This window comes from Lepidochelys kempii, chromosome 15 (genome assembly GCF_965140285.1).
Source record: "Lepidochelys kempii isolate rLepKem1 chromosome 15, rLepKem1.hap1, whole genome shotgun sequence".
NCBI lineage: Eukaryota > Metazoa > Chordata > Testudines > Cheloniidae > Lepidochelys > Lepidochelys kempii.
In genome coordinates, this window is record NC_136394.1 from 29249432 (window position 1) to 29275526 (window position 26095).

The following is a 26095-nucleotide window of genomic DNA, read 5'->3' on the forward strand; positions in this document are numbered from 1 at the left end:
CTAATCGCCATTTTAAAAGATGATTCAGCCCTTTATTAAATAAGCAAAACATAGTAGGACCTGGCTAATTCAGGCTAACGACCAGGGAGCCTGGGTGAATTACTTAGGCAGGGTAGCACATCATGAAATGTCCTTTGTTCACTCGCTTGGCTAACTGCAGTTTTACCTACCAACGCTATTTCAGTAAGGATATTGTAGCGTCTCCTAAGAGCGTCTCTGACGTCAGAGACGACTCATTACAGCACTGTTCATTTTAAATCTTTGCTGAGAAGTGGGGAGAGGATATCAGGGCATGTGTGCTAAATATTGGATATTTGTCTCAGCAAAGTATACAAATTAGGAGGGTTAAAGACACCACTCCTACTTGGAAGTGTTTTAATATTGCTAGCGTTACAACCCTCAGCAAAATGAAAATGGAAGCTTTATATACCCTTCCAAGAGGGTATCGATGGAAGTGCTGACAGACCTCTAGCTATACATGGAGCTCCCATTCAATGCTTTATAATGCAGAGCGTCTTACAACTCATGTTGTACGGGGCGCATCTGGATAAACACCCTTCAGCTTTCTAATGCGGAGAGACTTGTGGCCAAACTCTACCTTTGGCTACATCCATCCAAACCTGACTGATTGCAGAAGCCATTGTACAGGCCCAGAGTACGAGGCATAGAATCTGGCACCTTGCAACAGTGTTCAAGTGGACCTTAGAAATCAATTGGATGTTTAAGAACAGGTCAGATGAACACCTGCCAGGAACGGTCTAGGTATACCTGGTCCTGCCTCAGCATGGCAGGGCTGAACTAGGGGAACTCTCAAGGCCTTTCCAGCCTCAGACCTACATTTCTAAGATTCTAGGAGTTGACACTGCACGCCTGCACAGTACCATTCATTCAATTTCCTTCTGATCTTCCATCATGAAGAGTCACAAAAAGTACCCTGGATTTGCCCATCATCCTGTTTATAAAGGACTTATCTGTCTAAAAAGTCCAGATATAGTTCTGTGGGTTGCAGGGTTTTCAGCCTGCTTATGTGAGAGGAAACACATCCTGCTAGGGAACAGCTTACAGGAAAACCCCCTGCGAATGACAAAATCCTGTTCAACCCACATGGATGTGATCCTTTGGGAGGGCCAGACACTCAAAAGAAATGGCTGGTTTAAAACATTAATTCAGCCAGAGGCCATTTTCAGTAAAACCAATTTACACGCCAACCTTACGGAAAGAGCTTCTTTGCAGAATCTCCTTATAAAAAGTTGGTACCTTTGATGTGAAAGGAGGGTGTTTTTCCTTCCAGGCAAGATTCCCAGAAAGATAAGGAAAACTACATATTTTATGGTAGCCCCCCACAAAGGCTTCGTTCAGGACTGGAACTCTGTTGTGCTGGAAACTGCAGAGAGCTAGATGTGGTCTTTGACCCAAACAGTTTACAATCTAGCAATGAGCAACATATGAACAGTGGAAGTGGTGAGATAATCAAATATGTTATAAGCACGGCTGGCAGCACTGCTTACTACTCAGGGTGCCCAATACAGTCCCTTATAAGGCCCTGTTTTCAGTTGCTTACAACTTTGCCGGATTTTAACCATTCAATCTGAAGTTTTTCCAGCCTAGGTGTCTGCCTCAGGCTGAATTTGTTCGGACAACTTCAGCCAAAATGGTTCAGCCATTTCCAAGAATGAGGCTAGGGAAAGATAGGTCCTGTCCATGTTAACCGCCTCCCCCCCCCACCCCCACCCCCCGGCTTTAGAGCATGGATATAAAATCTGGCAAGAGGGGTAGGGCGGTCTGTGTGTCATGGATACGTCTTTTGTTATTCCCATGAAAATCCACCCACATTTGGCCAAGTTATAAGCCTTTGAAAAACTGTACTTTGCACATGCTCAGTAGAGACTCACTAGACCATAGATAAAATCTCTGAAGATTCCATCTGTACTAAGCATTTTTCAGCCCGGGGCTCCAGTGAGCTGAGCAGGACTCTCCCTGCAATGACAGGCCCAGGCAGTAAGATCAGAGTGCCTGTCTCTCCTGGACTCTCAATGGAGGATGCTGTAGAATTGATATGCAGACACAAAATATGGGGTTGGGGTTTTTTTTGGGGGGTGAGGGGGGCTGAGCGGTGATGTGGGGGAAAAATGGGACTGGCTGGGCAAGAAGACTAGGGCTGGGAACCAGTGGGATGGGGGAGGAGATCTGATAAGCAGCCAGAGTGCAAGGGGACAACTGGTGCTGGTAGGGCAAAGAGACTGGCACAAGGAGCCAGAGAAGGGGTGTGGAAGGCTGGAACTGAATGAAGCAGCCTGGGAAGGGAGACAGAGTCAGTGGAGACGGGGAACATGTGCGGTGGGCTGACAAGAGGCCAGTTGGGGACTGGGGGGGTGGGAGGGGAGGGTGTAGAAAAAAAAAATCAGACAAGGAGCTGTTCGGGGGTTAGAAGACAACTGGAACAAGCTAGGAAAAGAGGCTAGGGACAAGAGGGGAAGCTAGTAATGGCTGGGCAAGGAGATTGGGACTGGGAAGAGACACTTAAGGAGTGGAGACAGACTGGCTAGATACGAATGGAACCAGGATGAGGAGCCAGGGTGGGGAACAAACAGAACTGGGAGGAGGACAGGTCAGTGGGAAGGGAGCAGAAGGAGTAAAGTTAGGTGGAGAGGAGGGGTACAAGCGAAAAAGGCTGTGTCCATGAGAGTACAGAGCCTGGAATGGAACCCAAGATTCCAGAGTCTCACCATTCCACTGCTGTCAGCAAACAACTGTGAAACTCGCTGGCAAAGTGTGCGTCTCATCTTCTCCTAGTGCTGGTCCTCACAGAGGATGACAACCTACTACTACTATCAATTACTCCACGAGCTCAAGTGGCGGAAGTCTGTGAGGTTCAAACCCTGCTGATGAACCACATGGGTGTCAATATGATGTCACATGATGGAATTTGTTTTTTTCATTTACATTTTTAAAAAAACCTAGGAAAGGTTGCACAAGAAGCCTTAATTGTAGCATTTCCTAACTTGAATGCTTGACTTTGCAACCTCCAAAATGCTCTTTTAACATTGTGTGCACATGCATGCGTGTGATACCTTGTGTGCGCCCACATGTTTGCACGCGCATGCACACACCACTTTTTATATTTTTAATTACAAAGAATTATTGATTTTCTGTAACTGCTCCGCAGCCACCTGCCCCAACCACCTCTCTGACTAGCCATGTAGCCCTGGATGATTTCTTGGGGATAGTCCAGCAGAAGAGGGCTTTGAGAAGGCATCTGGAGATGGTAACAGCCTCACAAGATCAGTTCTGGGAGGGCATCTGATGCCTAACAGTCAGCTTGGGAGAAAGTGCACAAATGTTCATGGGAGGGGTAGACAAGCAGGTCTATGGTTGACAAGCAGTCATGAGGTTGGCATAACTGATGGAACCTTAACAAAAAGAGGGGACACTGGAAAGAGCGAAATCCTGAATGAACACAATAGAATAAATCCCGGGAGCTCAATGCCACAGGATATTAAAGCAAGCAGTTTACTCTAGAAAAAGTTAAGAACTGCATCTGCAGTTAGACTAGGAACACTGTAAGTAACAAGAGATTGCAATCGTCATGCTTCAAGGCCATGCTTCAAGATCACCATCTAGGTCAGAAGACATTCACCCACATGGTGTCATTGTGTACAGTTAAGTTGATCATAAAGGGACTGAAGGACTCGCCACTTGCCACAGCAACATCTCACAAAGGCCACTCAATCAGTGATGCCAAGTCTCCATTTTATCAAGCCTTGTGATTCCCTAAAGCCTCAGCTCCTGCGGTCATGGGAATACATGAGAATCTCAGATTTCATTTTAAAAAGCAGACAGCTTTTAGCCCACGGCAGTTGTGGAGGAAAGCTTGAAAACAGACTCTAAAGCCAATAAGAAGAGCCCAAAATTATGATGTTTTTTCTTTCTTAAATTACACAATTTCTTGGGGCTTGACTCATGATTTTTGAATGCTGAGGGTTGGCAAAACAGCCACTATCAGAGACTGAGAATATAGACGATTGGAATGTTTTGATATGGCAACTCCTAGGTTGTCATTTTTTAACATCTGTACATCATGCAATACACTTGTATAGCATTATATCAAGATTCATGCTTTGAGATCCTCTGATGGACGGGACTGCAGGGTTACAAAGTATCTTACAACATTAATCACTTACAGCTCACTTCACCTTATTAGTTTCTTTTTACAGATGAGGCAATCGAGGCTCAAGGAGGTTAAGTGACTTGTCCAAGATCACCCAGGATGAACGCCGATAGAGGCAGGACTAAAAGCCAAATATCCCAAGTCCCAGGTCTTGTGCTTGTAAACACAAGGCCATTCTTCCTGTTGCATCTCATCATTTTGTGTTAAGGCAGCTTGTCCATGTCAAGGGACTATTCAAACCCACTGCAGCAGTGACTAAACCTTTATTTTCAGACATTCAGAAAAATTTAATCCAGGCTGCACATTGTCACACATCACAGCCCTAGGATGTATCTTATTTGTGTACTGACAAATAATCTGCCTGGTGAAGTGAAGTCTAGGTTGAGCAAGATGATCCCACCCCCCGACTTCAGTTCATTTTAAAGACAAAAAGCCAGACTATAAACTCAACAGTGAAATTTCCAGCTGTCAAAAAAACCAAAACACAAAAAAAACCCTGGCAAGATTCTGTTATGTGATGAGAACCTAAGTCACGTAAACTAGCAGGAAATTTGGTTTTTTCCCCAAATAGGAAGTGTAACAAATTCAGAAATGTAAAATTTGTACTAAATTTAATCATTTAAAAATGCTAAAATTGCTATTCTGGGCACAATTCAAGGTTACTGGCTCTAACCTAGAAATTCCTGTTTGGTATCATTGAATCCCTATAACTATACCCAGATACAATAGCAATGAGACCACCATTCTTCGGAGAGTTGCAGATTAACAAGGCTGTATAATAATGCTTAACTCTTATAAATACACACAGTAACAACTACATGGCTTGCAAACTGCGTACCTTAGGACTAACGTACGTACACATGCTATGCTAAGGTGGTGATCTGAAATGCAGTTGCTGACTATACTAGCAAGCGCATACTTGCAGATTGGACATTGTGTGATTCTGCAAATTTCATTTCCTTGAGAGGTCCTGGAGTGAGTGACCTTTTACAGCATGGTGCAGGACACCTTTGTGGTCTCACGTTGGGCCTTCAAGGGCCATTCACAGTTAGTTGGGGTGGTACAGGCATTGGACTGTTTAAAAACCCAGACAAGACAGCATATCTAGCTGCATTTAATCTGTGTCATTTGCCCTAATTCCATTGCAATAAGTGCACACAAAATCATTAAAGTAAGTTATCACGAGGATATTGATGGAAAGAAGGCAAGGAAAAAAAGCTACTTAAAAATCCTTGGCCCCAAATTTTATGTGGACAAAATATATAACAAAGCCTGTACTAATTTCTTAGGAAAAATGATGTAGGAGACCGTACAATCACTGAAATACTTCCACAGACAAGCACTTTCAGATTTCATAACTGACAGAGAAATGATGGAAAATAACCCACTTCCCAAGTTTGTCTCTTCAAATTTGAAGGGACACTATCAGGTCATATTAGAACAAAATTTAAGTTTTATGAACACAAACTATTGGGGGGGGGGGGAAACATTTCTAAGAAGACGAATTTTTTTAAAAGGCCAATTGTTATTTAACACCTAAGAGTGTTCTAGGAACTTTACAGACCTATACAATGAAAAGTTCCTGCCTGGAATAATAGTGGGGAATTTCCACAATCCTCATATTGACTGGGTATGTGTCACCTCAGGAAGGGATGCAGAGATAAAATCTTGACAGGTTTCAGAGTAACAGCCGCGTTAGTCTGTATTCGCAAGAAGAAAAGGAGTACTTGTGGCACCTTAGAGACTAACCAATTTATTTGAGCATGAGCTTTCGTGAGCTACAGCTCACTTCATCGGATGCATATCGTGGAAACTGCAGCAGACTTTATATACACACAGAGAATATGAAACAATACCTCCTCCCACCCCACTGTCCTGCTGGTAATAGCTTATCTAAAGTGATCATCAGGTTGGGCCACTGCTTCTTGGAGCAGCTTGTCCTGGAACCTGCTAGGGGAGAGGCAATTCCTGATTTAATACTAAGTGAATCACAGGATCTGGTCTAAGAGGTGAATACAGCTGAACCACTCAGCAATAATAACCATCATGTAATTAAATTTAACATCTTTGCAGGGGGGGAAATGCCAAAGAAACCTACCACAGTAGCATTTAACTTCAAAAATGGGAACTACAAAAAATGAGAAAGATAGTTAAATGGACATTAAAAAGAACAGTCAAAAGGGTGAAATGCCTACATACCACATGGAGATGATTTATAAACACCACAATAGAAGCTCAAACTACATGTATACCCCAAATAAATAAATATAAACAGCCCAAAAATGCTGCCATGGCTAAAGATGGTATTTAGAGTTTAAAAGGCATCCTTTAAAGATGGAAAGTTAAATTCTGCTGAGGAAAATAGAAAGGAGCATCAGCAAGTCAAGCACAAAATTATAAGGCAAGCCAAGAAAAAAAAAAGATATGAAGAGTAACTACCTACAGACATAGAAAAAACCTAATGGCAAACAGTATTTTAAAGTACATGAGAAGCAGGAAGCCTGCCGACCAGTCAGTGGGGCCATCTGATGATCAAACTGCTAAAGGAGCACTCAAGGAAGACAAGGGTGTTGCAAAAAAGCTAAATGAATTCTTTGCACCAGCCTTCACAGCAGAGATTATGGGGGTGATCCCCACACCTGAGCCATTCCTTTTAGGTGACAAATCTGAGGAATTGTTCCATATTGAGGTGTCAATAGAGAAGACTTTGGAACAAACTGAAATTGAGGACTCGATGGTATTCACCCAGGAGTTCTGAAGGAACTCAAATATGAAGTTGAACTACTAACTGTGGTATATAACCTATCACTAAAATAAGCCCCTCTACCAGAAAACTGGAGGGTAGCTAACGTAATGCCTATTTTTAAAAAAGGCTCCAGGGGCAATCCTGGCAATTGCAGGCTTTAAGCCTAACTTCAGTACTAGGCAAATTGATCAAAACTATGGTGAAGAACAGAATCATCATACACACAGATAAGCATGATATGTTGGGAAAGAGCCAAAATGGCTTTATAAAGGGAAATCATGCCTCACAAATCTATTAAAATTCTTCAAGTGGCAATCAACAAATACATGGATAAAAGTGATCCAGTTGATATAGTATACTTGGATTTTGAGAAAGCCTTTGACAAGGTCCCACATCAAAGGCACTTAAGTAAGGTAAGGAGTCATGGGTTAAGGGGGAAGGTCCTCTCATGGATCAGCCACCGCTTCAAAGACAGGAAACAAAGGATAGGACTAAATGGTCAGTTTTCACAATGGAGAGACGTAAATAACAGGGTCCCACAAGGACCTGTGCTGTTCAACATATTCATAAAAGATCTGGAAAAGAGAATGAACACTGAGATGGCAAAATATGCAGACAATACAAAATTATTGAAGCTAGTTAAGTCCAAAGCTGACTGTGAATAGTTACAAAGGAATCTCACTGAACATGGTTTGAGCATTGGCCTGCTAAATCCATGGTTGTGAGTTCAATCCTTGAGGGGGCCATTTAGGGATTGGGGCAAAAATTGGGGATTGGTCCTGCTCTGAGCAGGGGGTTGGACTAGATGACCTTCCAACCCTGAGATTCTATGATATAACTGGATGATTGGGCAACAAAATGGCAGATGAAATTCAATTTGGTAAGTGCAAAGTAATGCACACTGGAAGAAATAATCCCAACTCCACAAACGAAGTGATGGGGTCAAAATTAGCTGTTACCACACAAGAAAGACTGAGTCATCGTGGATAATTCTCTGAAAACATCTGCTAAGTGCAGCACCAGTAAAAAAAGCAAACAAAATGTTAGGAATCCTTAGGAAAGGGATAGATCATAAGACAGAAAATATCAAAATGCCACTATATAAATCCATGGTACCCCACACCTTAAATATGGAACGCAGTTCTGATAACCCCATCTCAAAAAAAGATACCTTTCTCTGCACCTTTACCAATTTTAATGTAACAGAAGTGATTGGGGGATGGAACAGCTCCCATATAAGGAGAGATTAAAATGCTTGTGACGGTTCATCTTAGAAAAGAGATGAGTAAAGGGGGGATATGATAGAGGCCTATAAAATCATGAATGATGTAAAGAAAGTAAGTGTTATTAACCACTTCACATAACGCAAGAACTAGGGGTCACTCAAATTAACCGGCACCAGGTTTAAGACAAAAGCAAGTATTTCTTCACACAACGCACAGTCAACCTATGGAACTTATTGCCAGGGGATGTTGTGAAGGCCAAAATTATAACTGGGTTCAAAAAAGAATTAGAAAAGTTCATGAAGGATAGGTCCATCAATTGCAATTAGCCAAGATGGTCAGGGATGCAACCCCATGATCCAGGTGTCCCTAAACCTCCAACTGCCAAAAACTGGGACTGGAATGACAGAGGATGGATCATTTGAAATCACCCTATTCTGTTCATTTCCTCTGAAGCATTTGGCATTGGCCACTGTCAGACACTGGGCTAGACGGACCGTTGGCGTGCTCCAGTATGGACGTTCTTATGAAGAGCTTATAAACTAATATGATAATTTACAAAGGGGGAGGAGGAAAGGGACACTAGAGTGCTTTTTTCATAATCTGAGCCACGCTTAAATCTTGTTGTTTACCATTGCTTAACCTCATACCAAAGTACCATTTTTTTTCCATCTTTTCCTTTTGTCAGTTTGGTCTATTCTGTTTTTTTTTAAACACATAACCTTCACTCATTTTCTCCAACTTTTCAATAAAACTTGTTTAAAAAAATCCCCTTCAGTATTTTTGAATCCCCACTTTGTAATTTTGTGCCTGCATGAGATCCTGACATTTAAATGGGACCAGAAATTGACTGAACAGATCTGAAACTAACCTCTTTATTTTCATCATCCCAGATAAGTGACCATCCAAAATGCAAACAGCAAAACCAGTGGAAAGCAAAGCAGATTTTCAAGGCTGTTTTTCAATTTTAAGATCAGGTGTTCTTTGTCAAGAAGGTAAGGAAATTTGTTTTTTAAAATACGATTTTTAACCTTTTACATTCAGCTGAAAAAAATCATTAGTGAAATAAGCTATTGTACAGAAGCCAGTTTGTGCCATACTTAGGAACATATATTGATCACATCAGTTGGACAAAGAAATGAATAAAAAGACTGCTAATGATGAACAATATAATAAATAGAAGATAACTGAAGAGGGGAGTGAGCTATATTATAAATAAAGCAATAAACCCCACAACAAAGACCCAGGCAATGAGGGCAAAACAACTCATGAAACCCCAAACACTTGTGCACACAATGAAATCTAACAGAGACATTCAGTTACACTGCATCCGTGCTTGCAAACGTTGGGTTAGACCCGGGGCAGGCAAACTACGGCCTGTGGGACCATCCTGCCCGGCTCCTGACCGGGGAGGCTGCCCTCGGCCCCTCCCTTTCAGCTACGCTGCCTTGCGCCTGCCCACCTCCCAGGCTTTCAAATAAGCCTGTCCTGCTGCTCTGAGCAGCCTGGTAAGGGGGCAGGAGGAGGGGCGGTTAGATAAGGGGCAGGAGGTCCTGGGGGGCAGTCAGGGGACAGTTGGATGGGGTGGAGGGGCAGTTAGGGCCGGTGGTCCTGGGGGACAGTCAGGAAACAGGGAGCAGTGGGGATTAGGGGTTAGATAGGCATGGGAGTCCCGGGGGGCCTGTCACGGAGCAGGGGTGTGGATAGGGAGTGGGGCAGTCAGGGGACAGGGAGCAAGGGGGTTGGATAGGGTGTGGGGTCCCGGGGGGCGGTTTGTCCCCAGAGGGGGCAGGGTCCAGGCTGTTTGGGGAGGCACAGCCTTCCCTGCCCGGCCCTCCATACTGTTTTGCAACCCTTATGTGGCCCTTGGGCCAAAAAGGTTTTCCCACCCCTGGGTTAGACAAATGTAAAAGCTCCCAAGCCCAATCTATGCTACTACTTCCACTTCTGCTTCCACTAGGGGAGCTGCACCAGCGATGATGAGCTATGGCTATAAAGCGTGCTCATTTAGACAAAGCCTAACAGGATAAGGAAACTATATCCCTCCATTGGGATACTGCCTTCAACCACCTCTTTAGGACCTCTAGATTAATGACTATGAACAAAGAAAGAACTACTCAAAAGAAAAAAGGAGTCCTGAGGGCAAATGTCCAACACCCACAAAAGACCACGAAAGGCCTTTCCCACATTGGGACAGATGGGAAATCTGGGTGACTTATTAGCTCTCGTACAGTCTTGTTTTTGTTTTTTTAAATGGTGTAGGAAAGAAACCTGGGGGGGGGGGGAGGGGAATCCCTCTCACATTTTCATCCACCCCCCAGAAACAGACCGGTATCCTTCCCAACCCAGGCAATGTTCTTCTGTGCTTCTGCCAGAGGCATTGCTCAAGAGTAAAGGTAGGTGCTACCTACACTCCAAGGGACTGAACACATCACCTCTGCAGAAACAGAGCTCAGGACTAGAACTTGACTCCACCTTCTGTGGTGAGGAAAACCCTAGATAGCCAGAGCACACAATCCTCTCTGCAAAACTACCATTCAGCAACCCTACTAGAAAAATAAGCCCAGGACTCCAGTCAAGAGGGGTATATAGATAATAAAATGCCTTCCTCTATGCAGTTGACCTAGTTTTCTTATCAAGGCAACAAAGTTAACAAGGCAGTATCAATCTGCTTGATTTTGTTACTCTACTTGCTGGCTTTTCTCACTCTTTTGAAAGTTATATATATGGGTCTCTTCCAGATTGTATTTTTAATGAGCATATCAAAGAAATTTTCTACCTAGGAAGCAAATTGTTAGACACATACTGCCAAACGTGGGCTCTGGTCTCCCCACAACATGCACTTACTAGGTTTGAAAAAAACTCTGGTCCAATGGCCCAAATGACGGAAGGTGGTTTCCTACCAGGGCACCAGCCTTGGACTTCATTTGGAGTCTCAAACCCTACCTTTTCCAACCACCTCTGGCCAATCATCTAAGGTCTGAACACTTCGTTTGCAACATTACTACGAGTCATGATAGCGGAAGAGGGTTTAAAATCCTTCTCTTATATCTCCTCCCAGGAAACATACATGCCCACATCAATTTTGATTAATAAGCAATTCAGGCTTTTTATAAAATGATAAACAAGAAGGTGCACTAGCCACATCACCTGAAACTGCTGATCAGAATCCAATCTAGCCATTCCCATGGTAAATAAAGTCTGAAGCCAAATTATGACAGATACACTCAGGTGCTCAGACACCAGAGATGAGCCTAGTTATTCTCTTGAGGTGTTTATACAACAGTAGGATTTCTCACTTTACAAACAAACACTTAGTGAAGAAACAGATGTGACTAGTTTGATTAAGCTTAACAAGAGTAATGGCCACAGAAAAGAATATAAACCCTATTGGCTTCAAGGTATTGTTGGAAATGCTTCTTGAGTTACACAATCAACTAAATCATTCCAGCTACCAATTGAGAACTGACTGGAAAATGCATAGGAGGGAGAAAGCCACTGGGGGCTTGATAACAAACTGCTCTATCTCCCCAAATTGCAACATGCCTTAATGTCTACAAGAACAAACTTCAACAGATTTCTAAAGACAGAACCTGCCTGACTGTGAAGGTGTTACAGGTGTCAATTTTCTGGATGCACTAAAATTTTACTATCCAAGAACCTCTACTACAAATATAAGTGGGACACAGATTTATCACAGCCTGGAAACCAAAGCAACAACTACGCAATCTAGCACAGCCAGAGCTTGCAAACATACAAACCGACACCGAGTCAGACTCACCAAGTAAAGACACTTCCCCAGACAGCCCTGCCTGATGTAGAGGTGTATCAGGCAGAACAACAAGTGAGGCACCCAGCGCTACAGGTAGAGGAATAATATAGGAGAGGAAGAATGAATGTTATCTAACCCACCTGTAGGGGAGGTAGGGAAAAGTGGGCAGGCAGGGGCAAAAGAATAGAGTGCTCCCCTTCCAGCACACTGCCTCTGAAATCCACCGAGATGTATTTGCTACTAGCCTCAACTTGTTGGGCTAGTCCTACAGCTATGCAGAGTTGTCGGTTTATTTGCAATCCAAAAATGTCCAACATAAGCCAATGTACCCGAAATGTGCCACTTGGCCAGACTGGAGTTACATTGGGTCAAATTAACCCCTGCTGTAACAGTGAACAGGGTAAATTAACAATAAAACATCTTCCCACTCTAAGAAACGGTAACAGTCTTGAACTACTACATTCTGAGTAATTTCTTAATCCAAACGCTCAGTATATTAGAACCTCGTTTAGGGAACTAAACTTCCCAGATTCCCTCCCATCCTGACTGCTAAGGCCATCTATAGATGAAGCACCATCACTTGCAATTGTTCAGTATATTTTGAAGCAAAAGCAATCACTAACTGCCAGATACAAGATAGTAATTTCAATATGAAAGACAGTAGATGACCTAAAGAACTGCTCAAGTCTGACAATGCAAGTATTGCGTAAGTGAATGAGTAAGTGTTTTTAAACTTTAATATGTACAAACAAACTGCAAAATGAATTTCTCAGCTGTCCCATCTGGGATTGTCACACATTTCTTCAGATTTCCACTTGAGATCCTGCCAGCTCCTCCGGTCAAGCAGCCAATAAGTCAAAGAGTAAAACTGTCATTGTGTCATGGTACCAAAACATGCAGTTTGCAGTAAGGGGTTTGGGGGGTGGGGGCTGGACTAAAACTAACATCCAGATATTTCAATGCATTAACTTGATTTTAAAATCCTTATCTTGGTACTAATTACAGCTCCCCCAGCATCTGTTTTAACAAAGACTGTCAAGTTCAAAACATACTTCCTTTTTGTCTTACAGATGTTCTGTATCTTCAAACCTTTTCCCATTTCAGGCCAAAGTTATTATCCTGAACTACTGAAGTACAGAACCCACCCATACACACTACAGATATTGTTCAGTTTAGCTAAGCGTATGTCTACACAGCAAAGAAAAACCTGTGGCTGGCGCATGCCAGCCGACTCAGGCTCACGGGGCTCAGGCTGCAGGGCTGTCTTACTGCTGTGTAGACTTCTGGGCGCAAGCTGGAGCCCAAGATCTGGGACTCTCCCACCCCGCAGGATCCCAGAGCCCAGGCTCCTGCCCAAGCCTGGAAGCAATGAGACAGCCCCGCAGCACAAGCCGGAGTCATCAGCTGGCACACCAGGCCAGCTGTGAGTTTCTCTTTGCTGTGTAAACATACCCTAAGAGTTCAGCTACCTAAGCAGGCAAGTACCAAAATATTTGTGTAAGAGCAAGCACATTTGCCACCTCATTCAGAGGGCAGGAAAGAAACATTTTGGCTTATGGATGCACATTTAGTTACCTCAGCCTTTAACAACATACTTACATGGTAACAACTACAAGATAGTCCACAAAGCAACGCTAACTTGGGCAGCAGCCTGGATGGTGCATTACAAACAAGAGGAAAGTATATCCGAGGTGCAGGAGACAGAGGAATTTTCCTGCACCCACAAGCCCATTTATGGCAATCCAACACAGAGCATGCTGGATGGTCCCTGATAGTCTGTCACCATCCCAACAACGGGATGAAAAGTCTCATTCAGCAAGCACACCGAGTTGTGCTCTGATTTGCTGCCGGCACGGACTGATCTTGGGCAGCAAGGTGGTCTCAAAGAGGGACCCTCGGCTTTGGAAACCGTTTCTCTCCTTGGTGGGTCACAGCCTGGATTTGATAACCTTCAAGGCACGCTTTCAACTGGAAACCACTGGTATCTAGACAGACAACTCTGATCCTGTGAGACCGTTTTCTACAGTACCACGAGGGTTGCTGGGCCAGACCACTGGAGGTGAGCAACACCATTTACACCGAAAAGTACAGGGTTTCAGTATTTGCTATTTATTTTTGCACTGCCATAGCACCTTGGATTCCTAGTCATGGACCAGGACCCCATGGTGCTAAATACTGTACAAACACAGACCCAAGACAGTCCCTGTCCCAAAGCAATGCCACAGGGCAAGGTGTGCAGTACAGAGATACACATATGCAGCTGCTGTCTCAGGAAAGAGGAGGCCAAATGAAGCTGCACACCCTTTTTTGAGCAGAGCACGTTAAGATACAACACAAAACAGATTATTACTGTACCTTTCTGGAGAAATCTTTAGCACAAAGATGGCCCCTGGAAAGCACCATACACCTCGGATTAGGAAAGCTTAGCACTGTGGTTCACGCTTTGCGAAGACAGTAAAACTTTTCTTCACTATCTCTTACGAGTAACGCTAGCATAAACTGGCACCAGTGTCTCCCCAACTTGCAAAAAATACAGCATGTCTGAAACTGTAAATACTTTAACCATAACCATTATGGCATCTAGCTTACACAGCAATTCTCTCCACTCAATAAGCCAATCCTCTTGGGGGAGACAGTTTATATATTTGCATTGTTACATACCATGGGAAGATAAATGACCATTTCTCATGTTTTAATTTCCTGAATACAAAGTTAGTTGCCTCTTTACTATACTGTATTAAGAGCACTTAGATACCATGGTGACTGGGATGGTACAGAGAAAATTACCTGCAAATTAGGGCATGTGGCCTATAGTTCAGAGCAAGAAACCAGCAGCCAGGACTCCTGTGTTCTAGTCCCAACCCTGTCACTGAATGACCCTGAGCAAGTCATTTAATCACTCTATGCCTCAATTTCCCAATCCGTAAACTGAGAATATTTATCTATTTCACTGGGATACCGTAAAATCTAGTTGTAAGATTAACTCGAGATAATTTGATGAAAAGTGTTACATAAATGCAAAGTACAACTGTAAACGTATCCTAAGTGTACACTGTGCAGATTGCATCAGTCAAGTAGTTAAAAAGTGTCTCGGATGAACTGAAACACCCTGGTTTTGTTGGTATTTAAAGCAAAGAAAAATTCTGAACAGTTTCTAAAGAAAACATCAGTTACTCTACTATGGGCTCCAGGACTGATGTTTTGTTGATGACAATCTTCTACATGAACGGCTGGTTTAGACTACTCTTAAGTTGATGTAACTTACATCCCTCAGGGGTGTGAAAAAGACATCCCCCAAGCAACACCCGTTACAGCGAACGACACGCTGACCATACTGCTGCTACATGAGATGCATGCTGTCGGCATGAGATGCTCTCCCATCGGCACAGTGCGTCTTCACCAGATGTGCAGCAGCTGCGCCAATGTAGCACTGTAGTGTAGACCCGTGGTTTTCAAACTTCGGGTCATGACCCAGTACCGGGTGGCAGAATGCAAGGCACTGGGTCGCCTTGCTCAGCACCCAGGGACTCTGGCAGCCGGCCAGTAAAAACTAGTAGTCCCTACCTGTTCTGACACTGCGCTGCGCCCCGAAAGTGGCCAGCAGGTCCAGCTCCTATGCAGAGGGGGGACCACAGAGCTCCACGCACTACCCCCCCTCCAAGCACTGGCTCCGCACTCCCATTGGCCAGTTTCCAGCCAATGGAAGCTGGGGTGGGGAGGGCAGTGCCTGCATGCGAGAGCCACGCGGAGCCACTTGCACGCCTCCACCTAGGAGCCGGACCTGCTGCTTGCCCGCCTCTGCCTAGGAGCCAGACTTGATGATGGCCGCAGCGCGGTCCACAGTGCCAGGACAGGCGGGAAGCCTGCCTCTGCGCCGCTGACTGGGAGCCGCCGGAAGTAAGCCTGCACCCCAGCCTTGTGCCCCCACAAAACCAGAGCCCCTTCCTGCATCCAAAACCCCTCATCCCTGGCCCCACCCCAGAGCCTGCACCCCCAGCCCAGTGCTCTGACCCCCCTCCTGCACCGCAACCCTCTTCCCCAGCCCAGAGCCCCCTCCCACACCTGAACCCCTCATTCCCAGCCCCACCCCGCAGCCCTCACCTCTGCCCCAGCCCTGAGCCCCCTCCTACACCCCACATCCCCAGCTCCATTGGGTCGCGGGCATCAACAATTTTCTTCAACTGGGTTGCCAGAAAAAAAGTTTGAAAACCACTGGTGTAGACTAGCCCTAGGTTATCATCTGTATGTACTGCCAGTCTGTCTTGTCTCTCAAGGGAGACAGATCACACACTGCTTTGAACCAGTTACCTCCTGCTAACCTCTACTGATATTAATTAAACCACACAGTTTGTAACGGATGCATCAGCACTGGGTTGTGTCTGCCCCATGTCCAATTTCCAAGTTGGGAATATTTTAGGATGTCAATGTTTTGCTAGTTTCGTATGGTAAAGAAATCTTTCAAAATGCAGCATTGCAAGGTATCACCTTTGTACATTCACATGAGACATAATGGGTTTCCAAAGACTCAAGAACACAGTAACTATGGCAACAATAGGAGGACAGGATGTGCAGTGGGGCGGGGGGGAGCGTTTCCACAATTTTAAATATTTTGACCAAGAGTGACCTGAAGTCTCATTTCTACAGACAGCTTGTCTCAGGGATGGTGTGTGCCGTGTGTTTCTTAGGTGAAGAAGGATGTAAAGAGCTTTCAAAAGAATCTTGAGCAAGAGCCTTTGAAAGCAGTGGTTATGGGAACAGGGGGAGGGGGGTAGAGAAGAGAGAAAATGCGGGAATGGTCCTCTTTAAGGCAGACTACTGAACATCCACAGAATACTAGGTAATAGCCATGGCATCGTTTGGAGGCAAGTCACATCAATTCCAAAGTGGAACTAGACCTATAGGATGTGTATAGAAACCACATATTATACCGTAGAGCCTATGAGCTCCATGATGGGCCAGGATGCCATTGTTCAAGATGCTGTACGAACAGAACAAAAACATGGTCCATGCACCAGAGAGCTTACAATCTAAGTCTAAGAAATGAGAGAAACGATGGATACAAACAGACAGGGGAGTACAAGGAAACAGTGAGATCATAGTGATTATAACTCAAGTTAAACCGAAAGGTAACTGGAATCAAAAATCCATTCTTAACAATTCTTAATCCATTCTTAAGACAACGTTAAACTTTAGAATCAGATGTGAACCAACAAAAGCCAGAGAATTCCAGGCAAACACAATCATATCAGACTCCCGTGTTTTAATCAGATTGAATCACAATTGTTTTAATTTCATTTCCATTGCTTTTTAAAGTGGATGGCTGAAGGAGAAAAGAAGGAAAAAACTAATTATAATGGATTAAGAGAGACCCAGCTCAGTGACAAAAATCATTCTGATTCTTCCAAACACAGGATACCATGGACCATCACAGGGACTTCCAGCTATGTTCAGACCAGATGTAGCCTTTCACCACACACCAGAATGCCTCCTACAGAACCATTACATCAGTCCATTGCAAAGATAGTGTGCATAGTTTTAAAAAGATATTATAATCTGGATGAAACACAGAATTTATAGTTCTTGAACTGCAGACTAATTATTCCAACTGTAGAATTAAAATAGTCCCCAAAAGTGCAATTAAAAGGATTCTTCCTTCCTTCCAGACACCCCAAAATAAACTCAGGCAACTCAACCTTTGAATATGATGCCTTGAAAAAGGTACAGAAATTCTCATTCCTTTCCTTGTTGGCCCTTCCTTTAAACTGCATATTTAACCTTATCTTATTTAATTCAAGCTTGTGCCGTCTCTTGCCTTTTATTTTTTTGGATGCATTAACAGCAGTCAAAATGAGGCGGCGGGAGATTCACAGCTCATTTTTAAAGTTTTTTTCTGCTTATTTTTAATATTAGAAATTAAGGCCTTGTCTATCTTGGAAGACTGAGGACTAGTGACATCCCAAGAGTCAAGAAGGGCTTTTTAGTCATTGTTTACATTTTTGTTTTGTTAACACCTTCATCCTTTAACTTCAATGACTAATTAACATTTTGAATAAAGGATATCTATCTCAAAGATTTAGCAAACACCATTGTACATCACATCACTATCACATGCAGAGATCCTGCAGAGATTCTAGTCACTTTGCATTGCTTCATTACTTACAAAACGTATATATACACTTTATTTTAAACTAAAGTAACAAACCACACCTACTAACATAACCTGCTGATGCTCTAAAAAGTAAGCAGAGCTTTACAGAGCCTCTCACATCTGGGTCACTGGTCAATCCTGACCAGGGCATACTACTATCTGCCATCTGTTCAGTGGCCAATATGAGAGGAGTTAGATGGTCTCAGCACATTTCCTACTGGATAGTTATGAACTTTTCATAAACCAGAACTAGTCCCCTTTTAGCAATCTTCAAGACTAAAGATACAGCTGCCTTCCACCCTACAGGTGGGTCTCCTAGAACACAGTTCTGAGACAATGGTGAGGCACCTTGGACCTGTCACTGCCGTACAGGTGAGTCGCATCATACGCGCATTTAACTTACACAAATTCAACTATACGCACTCGGCCAAAAAAAAAAAACACACACACGAACGAACAAACAACAAGATACCTGTAAATAGTGCAGGTGGAATTCTGCCCACCATTCCACTCAATGAGTGTATGCCCTGGAGTGAGCGCGAGATGGGAGACGTGAATCTACTGTTCCATCAGTCGGTCGGTTTCAGTTCCCATGTGCCTCTCATAGTGTGAGCATCTCGCTGCACTGAGTGTGATTCTAGTGTTTAAAGATACATATTTTTCATACAACATGGCCCCTAAATGCAAGCCAACTACTTCACCTGTTGCTCAACCAAAGAAACATCCATCTGTTCCAACGCTGGAGAAAAAACTGGCTGTGTTGGACTTATTGAGAGACGGTCAATAATATGTCAGTCTCCAACGTGGCGCGTAAATGTGGCCGCAACTAATCTAGCATCCATGCCATCAAGATTCGAGAGAGAGAAATTCATCAAGCCGTGGCATCAAGTGCTCCAATGACTGCTAAGGTGATGAGCCAGGTGCATGGTAAGACTTTAGTGAAGACTGAAAAGGCATTAAACTTATGGCTAGAAGACATGAATTGTAAACGTATGCCTATCGAGGGCAACACGTTGCAAGAAAAAGCTCTTAGCCTCTACGGGTTGTTCAAACCTGCCACTGAAGAGGGACAGCCTTTGATGAGAAGGAATTCAAAGCCAGCCAAGGTTGGCTTAAGAGTTTTAGGAACCGCTTCAACCTCAAAAACGTGCAGACTACTGGTGATGCTGCATCTGCCAATGAAGAGGCAGCAAAAACCTGCCCCGAACAATTAAAGAAAATCATAGAAGAAAAGGGCTATCTATATTTCGGAACAAGTTTTTAATGCTGATGAGACTGGGCTCTTCTGGAAAAAAATGCCCAACCGCACTTACATTTTGAAATCAGAAAGACAAGCCCCTAGCTTCGAAGTAGCTAACGACCATGTGGCTGTGTTGTTTTGTGGCAATGTGGCTGGGCATATAATAAAGCCGGGCTTGCTCTACAGGGCTGCAAATCCCCGTGCCCTAAAAGGCAAGAACAAAAATCTTCTGCCTGTGTTCTGGCAATCAAATAAAAAGGCTTGGGCGAAGGCAGCATTATTTCTGGATTGGTTCCACAAGTGTTTCATTCCGGAGGTCAAGCGGTACCTTGAAGAATCTTGCCCATATGCTGAGGGTTTAGCTGATTGCCATATTTGGGGTCGGGAAGGAATTTTTCTCCAGGGCAGATTGGAAGAGGCCCTGGAGGTTTTTCACCTTCCTCAGTAGCATGGGGCATGGGTCACTTGCTGGAGGATTCTCTGCTCCTTGAAGTCTTTAAACCACGATTTGAGGACTTCAATAGCTCAGACATAGGTGAGAGGTTTTTTGCAGGAGTGGGTGGGTGAGATTCTGTGGCCTGCGTTGTGCAGGAGTTCAGACTAGATGATCATAATGGTCCCTTCTGACCTTAATATCTATGAATCTATAAGAGGAAGGACTTGACTTTAAAGCGTTGCTGATCATTGACAATGCTCCTGGCCACTCTGCGGCACTCCGGTTTGCGCATAACAACGCTGAAGTCATCTTTCTCCCACCCCATACCACCTCCATCCTCTCGACCAAAGCGTGATCCGCTGTTTCAAGGCCACATACACGAGGCTTATGTTCTCATGGATACGTAGCGCTATGGATGCTGATCCCAATCTTAATGTGATGGAGTGTTGGAAGTCCCACAACATTGCCGATTGCATCACTTATATTAAACAGGCAATGGATGCAATCAAGCCTGAAACAGTCAATGCATGTTGGCGAAACCTCTGGAAAGAATGTGTGAATGATTTTAAGGGTTTTCCAACCATTGACAAAGAAGTGAAACGCATTGTTCAGGTGGCCAGGCAAGTTGGTGGTGATGGCTTCGTCGACATCCTTGAGGAAGAAATTGAAGAATTAATTGAGAGCCATAGAGAAACATTGACTCACAAAGCATTAGAGGAACTGATAAAATCGTCTACAGAAGACGAAGATGATGACAGGAAGAGCCAGCAAGTTGGAATCTTCATAAGTTTGCTGAAGTGGTCCAAGCAGCGAAACACTTGAATGATTTAATTTCTGAATACGATCCCCCTATGGAACGAAGCCTCAAAACACACACGTAGCATTATGGACTATTTGAGACCGTATCAAGAAATGTTTGAGCAGCTCAAGAGACAACTGCAACAGTTGCCGATCACCATGTTTTTCCAGGAAAAACAACCAGCAGCAGATGAGCCTATGCAATCAACTTCTCGAGCTGAACCAGAGCCAACCACTTCGTCTACAACTCGCTCTCTGTCACCCATGCTCTCCATCACGTCCGTCTCTTGGATCAACATCAAGCCCTGACAACCCCCTGTAATTACCCCCTTTAATTAAAAATACAGTACTGTAAAATTATATTTTGCATATGTACTCTATTATATACTGTAGAATACTGTACACATTATACATATTACTGTACAGGGTTGTATACACAAAACCATGTACAGTATACTGTACTTTATGGGCAATTTAAGGGATTTTCAAGGGCAATTTTGACTATATGCGATTTTCGCCTTATGTGCTGACTTTAGAACCGAACCCCCGCGTAAGATGCGACTCCACTGTACCTGTGAGGCAGACACCTTTCATGAGCATCACTGTCACTTTTTAAAGCGGATCAAAAGTCAAGGACTAAAATTAAAACATTTTTTAAAAAAATCTAAATGGTTTTATTTAAGTTTGTCAATATGAGCATGGGATGAATTGACCAATCTGAATCCTCTTTTGGATAAGTTTAGAGAACAGACAGGAACTACCTAATGGCATGTAAATATACGCCTAGAATAACCAACTTTCAAAAAGCAGCCGGCCAGAGTCACTTCATTTAACCTAAGTCTGTACTATTTTAGTTCTGCTATTAAGAGCTAATCCTAATAACTTCAGCATCACTTGCCCTTATCAATTATAGCACTACAAAGAAATATCAGTTCACATTTCACCAGCCTGGAGCAGTTGGACATTCTGATTCTTGAAATAGTTGATCTGGTGGTAGATTTTAAACAAGCAGTTCTAACCAGCCTGACTCAATAGTCACCACAAGGCAAGTAGGTTCAAGCTTTTTCTTTGGAGGGGTGCGGGGAGAGGGGGACTTCAGGAGAAACACTGTACATTAAGACAGGTTTCAGAGTAGCAGCCGTGTTAGTCTGTATTTGCAAAAAGAAAAGGAGGACTTGTGGCACCTTAGAGACTAACCAATTTATTTGAGCATAAGCTTTTGTGAGCTACAGCTCACTTCATCCGATGAAGTGAGCTGTAGCTCACGAAAGCTTATGCTCAGATAAATTGGTTAGTCTCTAAGGTGCCACAAGTCCTCCTTTTCTTTTCACTGTACATTAAAATTTTGTTCATATACACTTAAAGATTTTAAACTAGGGCACTTAAATCCCTCAGTGACTTACTGTTCTACTACATCCTTAAGGAGGGACTGAAATATTTATTAAAAAAATTAAGCATAAACATACAAAAATTTCTTTAAATATCAGGAAAATGTGCTTGTGAGTTTGCATGAAACAACATTCTTAACCCTGGGAGTGGTGCACTGATGACCTCACCAAGCAGAAAACTCAGGCCAGGAAGTGTTTTGCTCATGTCCTCAAAATAGGAAGCCGGCACTCAAACTCATTTTATTCCACGGAGGCAACAGTGAAATTGAAAACAGTCACTTACATGCTCTTGCAACTAAAATGCCATATTGTGCTTAAATGGGACATTTCATGAAGTCGCCATTAAAATCTTTAAGTTAACTGATTGTTAAGTGTATATATCCTTCATACTTCTCTGTGCTATATCACTAAGGAAAGCAGATATTTTATTCTTTCGAGCATTCCATTTCATTGCTATTACACTGAATATCTGCCTCGTGCTTGGAGTGAATCCCAGAAGTGACAGATGCAATAAGCATGAAGATTTAACTTGAAAAACCCAATGATGTTTGGAAAGGCAGCTCACTAGAAGACAGAGTACTGTAATCCCAACACAGTACATAAAAAGGAGACACATATGCTGATTAAAGCAATCAGTGCGCAAGGCTACAAATGACCATTAAAAATTTACCATTATGAAGAGTGATATCAAAAACACACACAAGGCACATACTCCCACATGCATATTATGGGGTACTGGGTCTTACTGTTGCTATTGCAAATACACAAAAAATAAACTTGCTTTGGCTTTGTCACAACAGTAATTGATCTTTTACCTCTGTAGCGTGCACACAACCTTTAGCAAACATGAATATTGGTGGTAACAAGATGTTCTCTTTGGTGCATGAAAGCATTTCAACTAAGGTATTTGCCATTTTCTCTAGCCACACATCCCTATTACATATGGGCATATTTAATTCCTATGGCAGGCACTGTGTCAATTCACACAGCTTTCCCCAAACTGCACTGTACACACATGGCTTCTACCATCATGCTCTTCTCTACACGTGTATGTAAATAGAGGTTAACTTCAAATAGTTTAGCTATAACCCATCCAACGGCTAAGCAAGGACTGGCATTAGTAAATGGGCCGCACCAGTTAACAGTTTTCAAAAACAAGTTCTTATGTGTTGCTAACCTCTTAGGCCTGATTATGCAAACCTGCATGCATAGTTCCAATAACTCTACTCGTGTATGCATTTCCAGGATTGAAACTTTAGATTAATAATACAAAAAAATCACGTCAATTGTTTTGAACAATAAGTGCACCAATCATTTTTAGTTTTGTTTCCAGCCAGCTTCTAGTCCATTTCTTTATCAGGTTCTCATGCACTGTCACAATACTCCATTGTCTGCAGCTGAAACCCGACAATGGAATGTGTATTTGTTTAAAAATGGTAGCTATTGTATTTTGATTTATTGGAAATATTTCTATTGATCTTTAATTTTGTAGAAACTTTTTTCAAAAAAGCAGAAATTGGGGCTAACAACTGACACCCCTTTAATTCCAATCTGTCACTTGGCAGCATTCACAGAAAGTACCTTTTGGTAAGGGAATCAAACCCAAAGGATACTGTTCACATAGTTTTGTGCTTTCCTTAGCTTTCAAGAGGATTTAGAATAGGCATCAATATGGCATGACATCTACTACACCAAAACAAGCCTAAGGAACTTGATCTGCTGCTGCTGCTGTGTAATGTCCTAGGGGGAGAGAGAAGAGCCTTCCACAGGGTGACATACACATTATGTGGTGTTGACTAATACCTCCGCTTGTACGTAGTCAACAATTTGAAGAACAAAAGAATCAGATTTCTTCTCACATACTAATATATGTTATGTCACCCCTTAAGCCTGATGTATGTATGGCTCAGAATGCATCATCATGAGCAAACAGCAGTGCAAAAGTCATGTGTGAAAGATGGACAGGGAAAAAAAGGCTAGTCTTTCTACCATGTGTGTGTCCAATTTTTTAAATCAAGATTGGATGTTTTTTTCAAAAGATATGCTTAGGAATTATTTTGGGCAACTTCTACGGCCTGCCTTATACAATGCCAACTAGATCACAATGGTCACTTCTGGCCTTGGACTCTCGGAGTTTATGAATCTGCACCTCATAGTCCTTTCTTTCTTAAAGAGACACTCGTTCTCTTTCTCTCCTCCATGAGAAAAGTCAGAAATCAACCTGCCAAGTCTCACTTATCTATAGGAAGCCTTCATTGTGAATTAATTTTACGTAATATTTTATTGCATCTCTCTTGGGGAGAAAGATTCTGCTGTGTGTTCAATGAGACGTTTAAAGGCTCAGTGACACTTTTCAGAAATCTCCCCCCCATTCAGAATCTCAGCAGAGCCACTTAGCTGTGACAGCATCCCACCTTTAAATATGGAAAGAGCTTCAATAATCACAGCTAGACCAGCCTGACCTGCAGTGAGGATGCCCACAGAAAGATCTCATTCAATTTCAGCAGCAAATATTAAGCATCTCATTTATCCAGCTCAGTCTCCAAAAACCTCCCTTTGTTTCCCTTGGTCAGCAGAGAACCTACCTCCCCTTGCTTGTCCCTGCTATTAGCCATTCCCAGCTTTGTCCTTATAATGCATACAGCCTAAACCCGGTGGAAGACATACTTTGCCTCAGCACATACACTATCCATCTCCTCCCTCACCCATCACAGTAGAGTGAATGCTCCTAAAGCCCCCAATCCACATACAGGCACATAGCTCCATCCCCAGCCCACCCACCCCATTTGCAACCTGTTTAAACATCAAACCCCTCCATGCCTCTGGCTCCTATCCCACCCCAGCAAACCCATCCAGCTTCCCCAGCCGCAGCAGCTTGCGATCACCCCACCAGCCCGTATGCAGCTCTAACATTCCCCCAAGCCTTCACCTTCTCACCCCGCACCCAGCTCCCTCTTCCCCACCCTGCACTCCCCGCACCCTGCGGCCAGCTCCCACCTCACCCTGCACTCCCCGCACCCTGCGGCCAGCTCCTACCCCACCCTGCACTCCCCGCACCCTGCTCCCTCTTCCCCACCCTGCACTCCCCGCACCCTGCGGCCAGCTCCTACCCCACCCTGCACTCCCCGCACCCTGCTCCCTCTTCCCCACCCTGCACTCCCCGCACCCTGCGGCCAGCTCCCTCTTCCCCACCCAGCTCCCACACCCTGCAGCCAGCTCCTACCCCACCCTGCACTCCCCGCACCCTGCTCCCTCTTCCCCACCCTGCACTCCCCGCACCCTGCGGCCAGCTCCCACCCCACCCTGCACTCCCCGCACCCTGCGGCCAGCTCCCACCTCACCCTGCACTCCCCGCACCCTGCTCCCTCTTCCCCACCCTGCACTCCCCGCACCCTGCGGCCAGCTCCCTCTTCCCCACGCTGCACTCCCCGCACCCTGCGGCCAGCTCCCTCTTCCCCACCCAGCTCCCGCACCCTGCGGCCAGCTCCCACCCCACGCTGCACTCCCCGCACCCTCTTCCCCACCCTGCACCCAGCTCCTGCACTCCCCGCACCCAGCTCCCTCTTCCCCATCTAGCTGCACGAAGCAACGCGCGCCACTCACCGCACAGTGCCCGTCCGCCCGCCCGCCCGCTGCGCACCAGGATCCCGCGCTGCGACCGCTCCTCAGCCCGGCGGAGCCGCCTCCTGCCGCCGCCCGATTCCGACTGACCACGGCGTGGGGGGGGGGGGGCAGCGCCGACACAGGCCCCGCCCCCGAGCCCGGCCCCGCCCCTTTCCGCACACTCTAGCCCCGCCTCTCAGTCCCAAAGAGAAACTGAGCGGCAGCCCGGACGGCCAATCGCAGCGCGGGGCGGCCACACTGCGGGAGCCCCGAACACGGCTGCCCCACCCCCACCAGCCGGGCGCGCCAGGGGGGCGGAGCCAGGCAGCAACCCCTCCCCCCCGTCAGGGCCTCCCATCGCCTCAGGGGCCCCCCGCCCCGGCCCAACCGGCGCCCTCTGCTCCAGCAGGCGGGGCCGGGGCCCTCACCCGGCGCGGGGGTAACCGGCCGGGCCGGCTCTGCTGACAGGCCGCCCCCTCACAGACTCCGCCCCCGCCGCCTCACCGCAGCCACTTCCCGCCCACCCCCCCGGCTCCGCCTCGCTGTGCCCAACCGCCGCCCGGCCGCCCCCAG

At 44.8% G+C, this 26095-nt stretch overlaps 1 protein-coding gene across 1 annotated transcript in view; it reads right to left on the reverse strand.

Moving 5' to 3' along the window:
• CORO1C (coronin 1C) overlaps positions 1-25657 on the reverse strand; it is a 78895-nt gene extending 53238 nt beyond the window's left edge. The window contains exon 1 of the mRNA XM_073313435.1: positions 25523-25657. The gene's annotated coding sequence lies outside the window, so the exon portion shown is untranslated. The remainder of the gene's footprint in view (positions 1-25522) is intronic.
• Between the last annotated feature and the right edge of the window lie 438 nt (positions 25658-26095).